The sequence below is a fragment of the Sarcophilus harrisii genome, chromosome 3 (assembly GCF_902635505.1).
Source record: "Sarcophilus harrisii chromosome 3, mSarHar1.11, whole genome shotgun sequence".
NCBI classification, from domain to species: Eukaryota; Metazoa; Chordata; class Mammalia; order Dasyuromorphia; family Dasyuridae; genus Sarcophilus; species Sarcophilus harrisii.
Genome location: NC_045428.1, coordinates 419,803,910 through 419,818,484, shown reverse-complemented (window position 1 = coordinate 419,818,484; position 14,575 = coordinate 419,803,910). Strand labels below are relative to the sequence as shown.

The following is a 14,575-nucleotide window of genomic DNA, read 5'->3' as shown; positions in this document are numbered from 1 at the left end:
TCTGTGCCAGAAGACAGATCTGTTTCTGTGGCTTTCGTTTCCAAAACTATATCAAGGCTACTCTTTTAGTCAACTTGGAAATTTATATACTATACACTAACCCTCCTTTAATATCCTCTCTCTCTTTCCTCTGGGCATTTATTGCTGTTCTTTCTAGTTCAGTAACCAGTGAGCAGAAGGTTCATTAAAACTAATTGAATTGGAAACTTGTCTGCCCTGGGAAATGTTAACTCTTTGTTGTTATCTGTAGGAAATTCCTTTTGTTATGTTCCTTTGAATTGAATTATTGGATCTCAGTATTACAAACACCATGTTAAAAGTGATTTCCATCTTTAGATTGTCTAGACAGCATGTTTCAGGGGGGGAAATTGTATTGGATTTAAACCAAATAAAATAGCATTTTATATCAAGAAGAAAGCAGCAATTGTGCACTCACTACCCATAAATAGGAAAGATGCTTCCCTTGTTAATGATTGTGGTTCTTCTTGCTACCTGCTTTATTCACAAGACATTTTTAAAAATAGAGGTTTCTATTGTGGCTCATTCTAAAATGATAAAACAAATAACACAGCTGTAGGTTAGCAAGTCAATGTTAGCTTAATATGGATTATTGAGAACACTGATCCCACAATTGTTGCCACATATCACATCACTTTGGACAAATGTCAAAAAGAAAAGATAGTAATTATTCTTAATTGATATACTGAGCCTCATGTTAACTTTTAATTTGTAATTATTGGAATTTGGCCTTAAAAATGCCTTTGAAATACAGGTGCTCGAGGATATCACATGTGTTCTGAAATTGTTAGGACAAAAATATTGACAAAATGAGAACACTTGATAATAGTCGCAGTAGTAGATTTTTTTTGCCAGCTTTAAAAATCAATTTAAAATAACAGGCAACCCACTGTTGCTAATAAAAGTAAATATTTATGACTGATTTGACTGAGCTTCAATACTAGTCAATCACTTTCTAAAGGATCTTTGCAATTCATTAACCTCTTTTTACTGGTCTTGTCCCTGTTGGTATTAGCCATTAAAAAAGAATAAGGGAGGGGGTTTTGATTTTTCTGTTCTCATCATTCATAGCTTATTTGTTCATTCCCTTCATTCCCATACATTGCTGCTAAATTGATTGTCTGTTTAGTCATATGAATGATAAAGCAGCACTGCCAGCAAGATTGAAAGCCTCCATTAATTTCTGAGGAAGGTGGATACCTCTGATTCAACCACAACTGAAAACAAAATGACTTCCTAGAGTGTCTTCTATCATTGGTAACTAAATTCAGGTGGAGATAAAGGAAGCTTTAAGTGTCTTTACTTTCATTTTAAACTTCTCATTGGTAAAACTTTGAAAAGGAGACTATTTATTAAAATTCTACTCCTAACTTGTTGACATTCCATACTATCTTGGTCTTGATCATCATATGCAAAGAGCAAAATTGCTCTTTTCCATTTTAAATCCTTGTAAATGATGCTCTGTTCTAGACTAAAAAAAAATTCTGCTGTTTTTAATTCCATTTGTCTAATAATCACCACATTCAAAGGTATTATTAAGGGATCTTTTAAAGTCATTTCATGGTATAGTTTTCAGATTTCTCAAGACTTTTCTTTAGATTCAAGTGAGTTAAACCTCAATTTAAAATGGGAACCTATAAATTGTATTTTTAAAACATGAAATAGGGATCTAAAGTCACTAAACTACATATCCTTTGATCTAACATCACCACTGCTAAGTCTATGCCTGGAAAAAAATGTCAAAGAAAGAAGAAAAAGACTCATGTACACAAAAATAGTTAGAGCAGATCTTTCTGTAGTAGCCCCAAACTGGAAACTGAAGGGTGCCTGCCTGTTTGGGGAATGGCTAAACAAATTATGACAAATGAATGTAACGAAATATCATTGAGCCACAAGAAATGATGAAACAAACAAATTCAGAGGAACTATGATGATCTCTATGAATTGACAGAGTGAAATGATCAGAACTAGAGAACAATATGCATATATCAACATTATAAAGAAAAAAATCTTTGAAAGACTAATTTAGAACTCTAACAAGTACAAAGATAATTAGATTCATGTATCCAAGAAGACTGAAGATGAAATGCATTACTTACCTCCTGCATGGTGAACTTAAAAATCTAGAATAATACTTATGAGGAGGTGAAGGGAAGGAAATAAACATTTATATAGCACCAATTATGGGTCAAAGCAATATAAGAAATGGTTTTATTGGATTATGCCTACTTGTTAGGAGGGTTTTTTTTGGTAGTTTTAATTGTTCAGTAGAAGAGCAGCAGGAGGACACGAGAGAGATATATGCCTGAAAGAAAAAAAAAAAGTATATATATATATATATATATATATATATATATATATATATAATTCCCTAGTTTCCTCCAAAGCACATAGAAGGTACAACCTTCTCCATGAGATATTTCCTAATAGTATGTTTTGATAGGGAAAGGAGAAAAGAGGACATTGAGCCATGGAGTAAGTGGGAAATGAGAGAAGAAAAAGAAAGAAGAAAATAAGAATTCAAGAGGAGAAAAGTATGTATCTGTGTGTGTCTGTGTGTTCAAGAAAGTTAGAAATTTTGTATGGCAAATGTGTTTACTTACAAACATTCTGTAATGTATTATGAAAGTCCTCAAATTTTCTTTAATTGAAGTTGTAAGTCCATCTTTTCTCATTGAGTAACTGACCAACAAACATATGAAACCCAGACAACTTACCAGCGAAACTAAGTTAAAGTCACCTACTGGCATCCTTACAGTATATATCTTCTAGAGAGAGAATGGGGGTTTTTTGTTTGTTTGTTTATCTTTTTTTGAAACTTAACTTGTTTTGAGCTATATAGAACAAAATTTCTCTAGTCACCTGCCATTGTTTAAAAATTAGATTTCTCTGGCACTTTTCTTCCTCAGAGCTCAAGCTGGGGTAGGATTCTGGAAGATGGTGGAGTAGGTAGTTGGTAAATTTCAAATTCTCCTGATTTCCCCCACAAATAGAACAAATTTACACCTTGGGGTGATGAGACTGGTGAAAAATCAAGGGGCCTTTGGGCAAAACAGGGGTCCTTCTGAAACAAACAGAGAAGATTCCAAGAAAGATCCTGGGCTGGGATTAACCTGTGCGGAGTGCAAACACCTCCAGACTAGATCCACAGAATCACTAAATGGGGAACTCTGAAGCTAGCTGGAGGTGGCTGGAACTTCTGTAGGAACCACAGAAACATTTACCTCCTGGATTTTTTGTGGAATCAGGGTCTGAGTCTGGGAAAATTAAGTGAATTTAGTAACTCCAGGCCCAGATATACTGCTGAAACATGACCCTGGATGAGAAGGAATCAGCACACTGGGTGAGTGTGAAAGCAGTGGGGCAGGGACGCTACTGGCTTCAGGCACTTGCAGGAAGGTTTGGGGTCCCCGATTAGAGGCGAGAGCTAAAGTGAATTTAGAGGCAACATCTCCTCACCTCATGTTTAGAGGAGCTTACAGTAATACCTCATTAAAAAAAAATAAATCAGCAAAGAAGAAAGAACCCAACCATAGAAACATACTATGAGAACAGAAAAGAAGAATTTCATCTTCAGAGAAGAACACTGAAGTAAAAAAAAAAAAAAGCTTTTATCCCTAAAGAGTAACATGAAATGGCTGCCTGGCTAGGGAGAATTCATAGAACTCAAAAAAGAACAAAAATCAAATGAGAGACATTGAGGAAAAACTAAAAATAAAAAATAAAAACCATCCAAGAAAAAAAAAAAACAATTATGAAAAAGAGCTCAAGCCATAAACTCTATGGGAAATTCTAAACCTGAAGCAGCGCTATGAAAATGAAAATATTAGAGAAAGGAATGGAAGGAATGGTGAGCTAGTTGAGGAAAAAAAGAGAAAAGCAGTCACGAAAAAGGCAAACATAAAAGGCAATAAAGGAAAAGCAATAAAAAGACAGAAGAGAAAGTATCCAAAATCTAAAAGAAGAAAATAATACCCAATATCTCCTTGCCCTCTGAGTTCAATCTGAGGGCTTCTATCTTAAATACTGTGTCTATAGCACCTTGTTCTTTTTCCTACTGCACCCTTCAGGGAGATGAAAAAGCCAGATATTATTGGCTACTCTATAAGCCCATTACGAACTACATCACTGAATATTTGAAAATCCAATTCCATTGGAGTATAAAAGAGCCATGATAATAGCTTGTTATTTTGACCCCACATACACAGTGGAATTTCTAAAGAGATCACCAACCAAGGGGATTTTTATAAAAGTATCACCCCTCTGGGATCAATCAAGAACTGGGAAATGCAAGTTGGCCAGTTTAGAATTTGATCCTCAAGGTTTCAGGCCTAAAAACCAAATCCACAATCTTCACTTGGATTTGTTTAACTAGACTATAGAACTGACTGCTTCATCCTTCCTGATAAGATATTAAAAGTGATGCATAATCATCAAGCTACAAAGAAAGTTTCATTCCAAATTATTCAAACAACTCTAAACAGTTTATCTTGTAGCTACTGAAGAGCAAGCCTTTACCAATCTCCCTTAATTTTAGGGCCTTCCCTTTGTCAATTATCTCCAGTTTGTCCTGTACATATCTTGGTTCTACATAGTTGTTTACACGTCTAGCCATTTAGACTGGGAGCTCCTTGAGAGCAGGAACTGTTTTTTACTTTTCTTGTATCTCCAGCACTTCTAACAGTGCCTGAAACAGAATAGACACTTGATAAATGTTTATCCACTGATTTTATGCACATTTTAAGTTTGATAAGATATTGGCTACCTAGGAGAAGGAAGGGAGGGAGGAAGGAAAGAAAGAAGGGAAGAAGGGAAGAAAGGGAAGAAGGAAAAGGAGGAAGGGAGGAAGAGAGAGAAGGAGGGAAGAGGGAGAGAAGGGAGGAAAAGGAAGGAAGAAGATGCATTCATTAAATGCCTAGCCAGACACTATGCTAAGAATTTTTACATATATTATGTTGTTTGATGTTTACAATGACCCTGAGAAGTAAGGTATTATCTTCATTTTACAATTGAGGAAACTGAGTTGCCTAGGATCACACAGACAATAAGTTTCTGAGGTCATATTTAAACTCAGGTCTTCCTGATTCTACAATCTGCCCTCTAAGACTTACCATTACTCCACAACAGGGGACTGACCAAATGTATTGGAAGACTGTTTTACATTCTTGAGTGCCATAATATGAAAACAGTCACTTTACCAGTGTGCAGCCTATCTTTTTTTTTTCAGTCATAAAGTTCTCTACATCCTTTACCACATCTCTCCTGCATAATTCCTCATTTGTAATGTAGTGCAATCTACTGACACCCATAGTGTACTTACCCTGAAGGTGACCCTAAACTTCAATTCTTCAGAGATTCTGGTATTCCATGACTCACTGCTATAGAACATCACCAGAAGAATGATTCATTCCTAGTGACCCAAGATACCAAGAAAAATTATTTAAAATTAAAGTAAAGCAACTACTAAAACACAAAGTGTCGCATCAAATCCTGATAATTCAATTTTTCACTTAGAGTACTGAATGCAGGCCATTATTGTAATAAAGGTAATAGCACTACTTATTACCTAAAATACATATAACTAGGTCACAAAAGGTAAGTATTTTTGTTATGAATAACATTACTGGGCTATTAATAGATAAGCAAAAAGACACAGAAAGACAGACATAAATAGATGATAGATAGATAGTTAAGAGATACATATATTTGTTAAGCAACTTACTATGTGTCAAGCACTGTATTAAGCTTTAAGGATATAATCATCATCATCATCCATTTATATGTCCTTTTAAGGTTTGAAAGCACTTTAACTATGTTGTCTTATTTTGTGCTCACAATGACTTTGTGAAGCAGATGCTTATATTATCTGTTTTACAAATGGGGAAATTGAGTGGCTAACTTTGTCTATGGTTATACAGCCAGTAAGTTTCTGAAGCCAAATTCAAACCCCTACTTCCCTAACTCCAATTCTAGCACCATAAAAAAGAGAAACCTAGATGTATTATATATATATATATATATATATATGTAAGGATGTATATGAAGCAGCTAGTTATCTCAATAGACAGAATGCTGAGTCTAGAGTCAGGAAAACATGAGTTCAAATTTAGCCTCTGACATTTGTTAACTGTGTGATCCTCTGTCTTAATTCACTGGAGAAGGAAACAAACTGAAGTGAGAAACCACTCCAGTCTCTTTGCCAAGAAAACTCCACAGACAGTGTGGTCCACAAGGCCATAAAGAGTCAGATGCAACTGAACAACAACATAACAAATGTGTGTATCCATATATATAAATATATAAACTGCCAAAGAGCAAAGTAGATCCTATTATCAAAGATCTTACATTCTAATGGAGGAAGACAATGTATAAGTGAAGCAGACTTCCAAGATAGTATCCAAAATTATGGTGGAAGGGGGATGAGGATGATGAAAGAGTAACATTATTATGATACGACCAAGAAGTAGAGTGAAGGCCAGGTGCTAGTAGAGATGAGACAAAGGCTCACCTATCCAAGCTTATATCCCAGGGGCAAAAAGCAAGGGTCTGGTAAAATGGGGATATTTAGATAGGATTTCTTTGTGTCTTGAAGTATAAATATTGTTTCAACCAGATTTCCTTGTATTTTATTGGATTTGAGAGAATAGATTCTCAGAAAATAAATTCAGTCTTGAATGATACCTTTAAATTGGAAAAGAGAAAAAAGAGAAAGTAGCCAAAGCTCATAGTACAGATATGGTGATGGTATATTTCAGTGAGGTTGTCTACTCTGATACTTTCATATTATAAATATAAATATGTTAGTGAATACATAAAAGCTGAAGGGACCATTTCATAAGGTTGTCTCCTGGGAACAATTTTGCATCAAATAGGATTACAAAAGCCAGTGAGGTCATTGTAGTAACTGCCATGGAAAATATCTGTAACATTTCAAGATTGCTGGGTCATATATTTCTGCCTTAATCCTGGCAGACAGACCAAAGAGAAGTAACATTGGTTCACCCATATGAATCATGCTCATTTGTGTGGACCACAAGCGTACCACTCAATAGACTACTGAGGTTCAGACACAATTTTGTTGTTATTTTTTCTAAAAAGGGGGGAGAAAGGGGAGGATTGTTCTATGATTTCTTTGATAGAGAAAATTTCCAGTGAGGAAGGTCTCAGTCATGACATATGGGTAATTGCCTTTTAACTGACAGTCTAAAAGGGTTGCCAGAGACACTAAGAAGTTAAGTGTGGGGTCGTACATACACTGTGTGTCAGAAGTAGGACTCAAATGCAAATATTCTTGATTTCAAGGCCAGCTCTCCATATACTATGCCAAGTAGTCTCTCTTGGAACACTCTTCTTCATGTTTCCCAAGCCTATGGTTCTTGGCTAATAAAGTAACTATAGGAATTGTAGAGGAATCTGTCCATGTTCAGTGCCTAGAGATTTGGGAAGCGTATATATTTTTCACTTATACACTTTACATCCTGTTATAAGTAGATCTCTTTAACTTAAAAATAATTTTGTTGAAAACAATTGTCACACAAATAAAATATGTATTTTTACATCTTTAGCAAAGATCACCTGTTTTTCAGTAGGTAGGAAAGCATGAAAGAATGAAGAAAAGAATAAGCAAAGGAATGGAGGAAGAAAAAAATGAAAAATTCAAATAACTTTTAGAGACCCACATGTTGCTGAAGTAAATGAAAGTGAATGACAGGATTTCTAATTAAATTCCCCTGAAACAGCTGTTTTTTAGTGGGGTTTTATTTTTTTATAACAGATGGAATATCTTCCTTCTGGAAATGATTTCCCTATGCATTTGGGGGAGTAACTCTGAAGCCTCATTGAAACATTTTTGCTACTGAACTGACTTCATCATGTCAAATCCATCTTGAACCCTGTTTTGGGATGGGGATAAAGAAGGCTGGCAACTGAAGACTGTAAAATATTTTAAAGCACTTCACATGTTATCTCCTTTACTCTTTTTTTTATTAGTTTGCTTTATTTATTTTTAACATTCTTTTCTTTTTGAATTTTGAGTTCAAAGTTTCTCCTTCCTCTCAACCCTCTAATACCAAGGCAAACAATATGATTCATGAAAGAAAGGAAAGAAGGAAGGGAGGGAGGGAGGGAAGAAGGGAGAGAGGGAAGAGCGGGAAGGAGGGAGGGAGGGAAGGGAGGGAAGTTAGAGAAAAAGAGAAAGAGAAAATAATACTTTATTTTGCATTCAGACTGTGTCAGTTCTCTATCTGTAAATGTAAAGCACTTTTTCAGAGCATCCATTGCAATTATCTTGGATCTTTATATTAATCAAAGCAGCCAAGCCTTTCACAGTTGATCATAATTAAAATAGTACTGTTACTGAATACTTGGTTCTTCTCACTTCGCTTTGCTGTTCAAATAGTTCCTGCCATGTTTGCTGTTGGATGTTTGGGGTTTTTTGGGTTTTTTTTCCTGAAACCACTCCCCTGTCATTTCTTATAGCACAAAAGTACTCCATCACAATCATGTCACCACTTGTTGAACTTTTTTCAAAATGAAAACCATCCTCTCAATTTCCAATTTTTTGTCACTACCAAGAGTAGCTATAAATATTTTTGTATATATAGGTCCTTTTCCTGTTTCTCTATAGAGAGTTGGAACTCTGGAGAAGTATATTTGAAATAAGGTGTTATCAGTGGAATTGATGAGATGATGATTCTCTAGTTCACATATATACTTAGTACTTGTAGTTCTCTAAGTTCACATATAATCAGTATGCTGTAATGATGTAATTACAATAAGGTATATAGGGGCTAAGAAGGACTGGATAATAGACATTCTATCTTTGACCAGCCTCATGGTGGTTCTCCTGCCTCCTGCACTAAAATCAAGGCTGGTCCCAAGATCCTCCAGAAAGCTAATGTGAACATTACATTTCTCTAATCTCTTTGGGGTATAAATCTAGTAGTGGTATTACTAGATAAAGTGTAAACCCAGTTTTATAACCCTTTGGACATAATTTCATATCATTCTCCAAAATGGTTTACTACTCTACTAGAAGTTCATTAGTGTTTTCCCTCACCCTTCTCAGAATTTGTCATGTCTGATAGGCATAAGGTAGTACCTCAGAATTGTTTTAATTTGCCATTCTCTAATCAATAGTGCTTTAGAATACCTTTTCAAATGATTATAGTTAGCTTTAATTTCTTCTTCTCAAAACTATCTGTTCATATCCTTTGACCAATTATCAATTGGGGAGTAGATCAAAATTTAATAAATTTGACTCAATGCCATATATGTTTAAAAATTGAAGCCTTTATCAGAAAAACATGCTGTAAAATTTATTGATATTATTTCACTGTATGTGGAACTTTTAGCAAAATGTAGTTTCCCTGATTATCTCTTTCAATTAGGTCTATTTTGCTTTTGATTTATATAACATTATGATTGTTACCTCTTCCTTTTTTATTTTAGCTAAGCTTAAAAGATTCTGCTCCAGTCCTTTATTTTAACTTTGTGCATGTCTGTTTCAAATGTGTCTTTTTTTTACAGAACATGTTATTAGTTTCTGGTTTCTAATCCATTCTGTAGCTCATCTCTATTTTATGGATTTCCATTTATAATTATGATATTACTACATATGTCCCTCCATTCTACTTAATTTTTTCCATCTCTCTTTCCTGTTTATTCTGTACCTCCCCAAAAATATATTTTGTGCCTGACTACCCTAATCCACCTTCCCTTTGAGTATCTGTCCTAACTATTAAGTTTTCAAAGTAGGATTTAAACTCAGATTTTCCTGACTCTACATCTAGCACCTCATCCACAATACCATGAAACTGCTCATATCATTACAAGGCTATCTATCTCAACTCTAGACTTACAGGCACCATTCCTAGAATTCACATCTTTTTTTAAATTCAGAATAAAACTGCAAAAAGTTACCCATGTGAGAGACAATTTTTAAACCTTTGTATCTTAAGTCTCAAAATTCTCTTTTTGAGTTTCCAAGTTGCCTACATCACTATGGCTTCAAATGAGACTATTGAAAGTAGATGATGCATTAGTCTTGTTTCATACAAAAGAGGAAAAACAAACATCTAAAGTCCAACAAGGAATAACTGTTTTATTCCTTTCTGAAAAGTTCTTTGTAATCTTCAAATGATCTGCTAAGGAAGCGAAGATAAACATTCTACTTGAGTCATTACAACTGGACTGAGCAAAATACTCTAGAAATATTGACTAGAACAATGAAGTCTCTGGGAAAACTTGAGGAAATGGGTTAGGGGAAACAGAATTCCCTTTCAGAATAGTATTTAAAACTTTAGAATTATCTTTGGATGACTGGATAATTTTCAAAGCTCTCATATTTTTAATTAATTTTATTCTCATGTAAGTAATTTATAGCAGCTATCATTATCCCTCTTTGACAAATAAGGAAACTGAGGCTCAAAGGGAATAAGTTCATGAAAGAACATGGAGTCTAGTCCTGGCTGGACCATTAACTAATAATTATACTGGGTAAGTCACTTAACCTCCATAGGCCTAAATTTAAGTCAGTCAATAATATTTGTTAAGGGCCTACTGTGTACCAAGCACTGTGCTGCTAAAGGCACAAAGCACAAAGGCACAAATTTTATCTTTATAAAAAAGATAAAATCAGTTCCTGTCCTTGAGGAATTCATAATCTGATGAAGAAGACAATATGCAAACTATGTACAGACAAGCTACATGCAGGATAAAATGGAAATAATCCGCAGAGGACAGAACTAGAATTAAAAATTCTAGGATTAGGAAAGAATTAGGAAAGGCTTTTTGAGGAAGGTTAGACTTAAGGGAAGTCAGGAAGTAAAGATGAGAGAGAACATTCCAGTCATAAAGAATATCCAGGGACTCTTTAAAAGAACAAGATCTAGACAAAATTATGAATAAATGAACATTTATTAAATAATTACTAGAAACTAGGAATTGTGCTAAACATTGAACAGACAAATACAAAAAAAAGACTTCTTGCTTTCAAGGAGCTTATTTTCTAACAGGATGGTAGTGGTGGGGGTAGGGGGAATGTTGATCTAAGAAGTCAGGGATGGCGAGTCTCACCACAGACCAATTCATTGACTTACAAGGAATGGTAGAAAATGTCTTTTCCCAGAGGTAGAATTATAAAGGAGGGGGAGTAGCAGGATAGTGAGGAAAAGGGAGATAAAAGGGACTTCAGGGAAAAGTACATGAGTCACCAAAGCAAGAAGATCATCATAGTAGAGTGGTGATTCTGGAAGAGGGTCTGGCCTAGAGAGAGAGAGAGAGAATCAGCACTCTGGAACGCAAGGCCTCAGGACAGGAATTAGAGGGTTCGGCCCACAGGACAGGTAAAAGTTAAAGTTTGTCTCCCTTCTATGGCCCATCCATACTTCTCCCTAGACCTCAACCAATTCCCCCCCCCCCCTTACTGTGATCCTATTCCCTCCAAAATAACCATGGCCTCTCCAGAAAACTCTGCAACATTCCCAGTTCTCCTACTCATTAAAACTTATTTAGCTAGATAGAAAATTTCTAAGCCTCAATTTCTTAATCTGCAAATGAAGATATTATAAAGTCTGCCCTGAAAAACTCATGGGGTTCTTGTGAAAATAGAGACATTTCAAAGTGCTTCATATCCATAAATCACTATACAAATACCTAATGTTGTAAATAAGGCCAGTCTTGTGCTTACCATTATCCCACTATAATAGTAATCACTGGGGAGTACCTTGGTAATAAAATGATTTAAATAGCTGTTCCTTAGTACCGAATCATAAAACTCTTCCTAGACTAAGCAAATGGATAATTGTAAAGCTGTTCTAACTTATTCTTAAAGTACATTACCTTCTAGGTAACCTTTTTCAGGAGGTTACTCTCCTGACTTGCATAAATACTGCTTCCTGCTAAATGGTTCAGTTAATCCTTTTCCTTAATGATTGACAATGAATCTTATCATGTTTCCTTTAATGATCAAAGGGATCATGAAGGCAGCCTTAGTGTGATGGTGATATGGTTGCATTTGGAGCCAGAAGAATCAGCTTCAAATTCTGACTCTGCTATGTACTTCCTACTTGTTCTGAAGCAGACCATTTAATCATTCTAGGCCTCCATTTGTTCATCTGTGAATACCTTTAAGGTCTCTTCCAATGGTGAGATTATCTGAAAAGACTGCTATTTTCTAGTAAAAGTTTTCCTATGCATTTTATCTAGCCATGACTATGAGTACTAGGTACTCATAGTACTCATAAAATACCATGAGTAATAGAGGTACTATATAGTACAAGAACTATAAAGGAAGCTAGGATCACAGAACCACAGATTTAGAACTGGAAAGGACTTAAAATTCATGAAGTCCAACTTTCTTATTTGCCACTTGTGGAAACTGACACCCAAAATATTTTCCAAGATAACACAGAAAGTGGTACAGCTAAAATCATCAAGGACACAGGTTCTTAACCTTTTTTTTGGCAGTCAGAAGAAATCTAGAGACCCTTCTCAGAACAATGTTTTAAATGCATAAAACAAAACACATAGGATTACAAAGGAAATCAAATATATTAAATTGGTTATCAAAGCATATTATTAAATTAAGTTTATAGGTACCATATTAAGAATCCTTTAATTCTAAACCACTTTCCTCCTTGTACAAATGAGCCAGCAAATGAGCTGACATGACTTGTCAACATTCATATAATTAGTGGCTGAGCTGGAAATAGAATCCTTGTCTTCTGGCTCCAGGTATATTGATCTTTCTGCTACCCCAGAATAATATGATGCCCATGACCTTATTCCAAGAATTTTATTTAAGAATTTATTTTGGTCCTACTATGTGACAATAAAGCAGTTTTTAAAAATCAAGATAAGCTTGATAAAAATAAAATACTTCCTATCAAACTCTTAACTTTGTCTAGAACTTTAACATGACCCTTCTTGGCTCAAAGATTGACACTCAGCCTATTACCCTTGCATTTGTGTCTGCTTGTAAGTGCAACAACAAGAACAGGTGATTTATTCAAGTGTATAGAAGCCAACTCATATGCCTTAAAGTAGGAGTAAAAGTAAGAGAAAGAAGAGGAGGAGGAATTAATAATAATAGCATTTATATGGGGTTTTAAGGTTTACAAAGCACTGACAAATATTTCATTTGACCTTCCCAACAATTATGGGAGCTGGGCTATTATCATTTCCCTTTAATAAATGACTCTAAGACACAGAGGTTAAGTGACTTGTTAATAAATAGCTGAGGCTACATTGGAACTCAGGTCTTCCTAACTTGAGGTTCAGCACTCTTTCTTTTGTTCTACTTAGCTGTACCATAACATGCCTTTGATTGAAATCCCTAGTAGCCAGCAGCAACTTCTCAAGATGTGTCTCACAAGTTGCTACTAATCACCACAGTGACTTCTAAGGAAGCCTCCAGCCCTCTCCTCCTGCTCCCATTGAACTTCAAAGTGGTAAAAAATGAATAAACAAAAATATACTCATTTAAAACTGAAAGACCTGGGTTCTAGTCCTAGCTCAGCTCTTTATTATTTGTGTGACCTCAAGCAAGCCAAAACTTCTCAGTCTTATTTCTGAGATGACAATAATTAATATTGTCATAAAATAAAGATGACAATAATTATCCTGCCTACTACAAGGAGTAGCTGTGAAGCTTAAATTAAATAGTGGGTGTGAAAGCATGTAGTAATGGTAAACTGCTATGTAAGCTATCGAGAGAAAATAGCTAAATCTACAGAGGCCCCTGCGTGAGCTAGGTTACCTGCTAAAGAAGGGTAAACTGTTCATCCAGTCCCAGCTCCGGCTTCAACTGTTGAAGACGCGAGGAGGAGAAGGAATGAAGGTGGTAACAGTCAGAAACTCATATTATTTATTCGAGGGAATGCTATATCAGGAGCTCCAATTATTAGGGGGACCAGTCAGTTCCCAAAACCTCCAATTATAATAGGTATGACTATAAAGAAAATTATTACAAAGGCATGGGCGGTTACGATAACATTGTAGATCTGATCGTCACCGATAAGAGTACCTGGTTGGCCCAGTTCTGCTCGGATTAAGAGACTTAGAGCTGTACTGAAAAATGCCAAATACCTGCTCAAGAGTGCATCTTTTGTCCTTTTAATCTAGTGATGGTGTTGCTGATAATAATATCTGGCATTTACATAGTGCTGTAAGGTTTTCAAAGCACTTGCACATGTAATCTTAATAATGTAAATAGTAGAATTTGGAGAAGTGTCTAGAGAGTTGAGAGAGAAGATAGAAGACTGGTGTCATGGAAAGAACAATGGGGCAGGAGAAAAGAATACTGGGTTCTAATGCTCATTCTATCATGTCTCCTCCCTGGGTTTCATTTGTCTTCTTTGTAGAATGAGGAGATTATACTAAATCAGGGACACTTAATTTGGGATCCATATGGATAAATTTCAGTTGATCTTGAATTGGAAAAGATATTTAATTTCACTGTGATTATTACAAAACAAATGCAATCAAGAACATAAGATTGGGGGAGACATTTTAGAGGTAATTTATCAGATAAAAATTTTATTTTTAAAATATATAT

At 35.2% G+C, this 14,575-nt stretch overlaps 1 long non-coding RNA gene across 5 annotated transcripts in view; it reads right to left on the bottom strand.

Annotated features, from left to right (window-relative positions):
• The window catches only part of LOC116422466, a 60,672-nt gene extending 46,400 nt beyond the window's left edge, over window positions 1-14,272 (bottom strand). For 4 of the 5 annotated variants that reach the window (XR_004233123.1, XR_004233120.1, XR_004233124.1 and 1 more), the window contains exons 1-2: window positions 14,107-14,272; window positions 5,339-5,428 (exon numbers count right to left, since the gene is read on the bottom strand). This is a non-coding gene — a long non-coding RNA (uncharacterized LOC116422466). Of the gene's footprint in view, window positions 1-5,338; window positions 5,429-13,777; window positions 13,990-14,106 lie in introns of those variants that run through there. The other variant, XR_004233122.1, reaches the window with a different exon arrangement.
• Window positions 14,273-14,575: the final 303 nt, after the last annotated feature.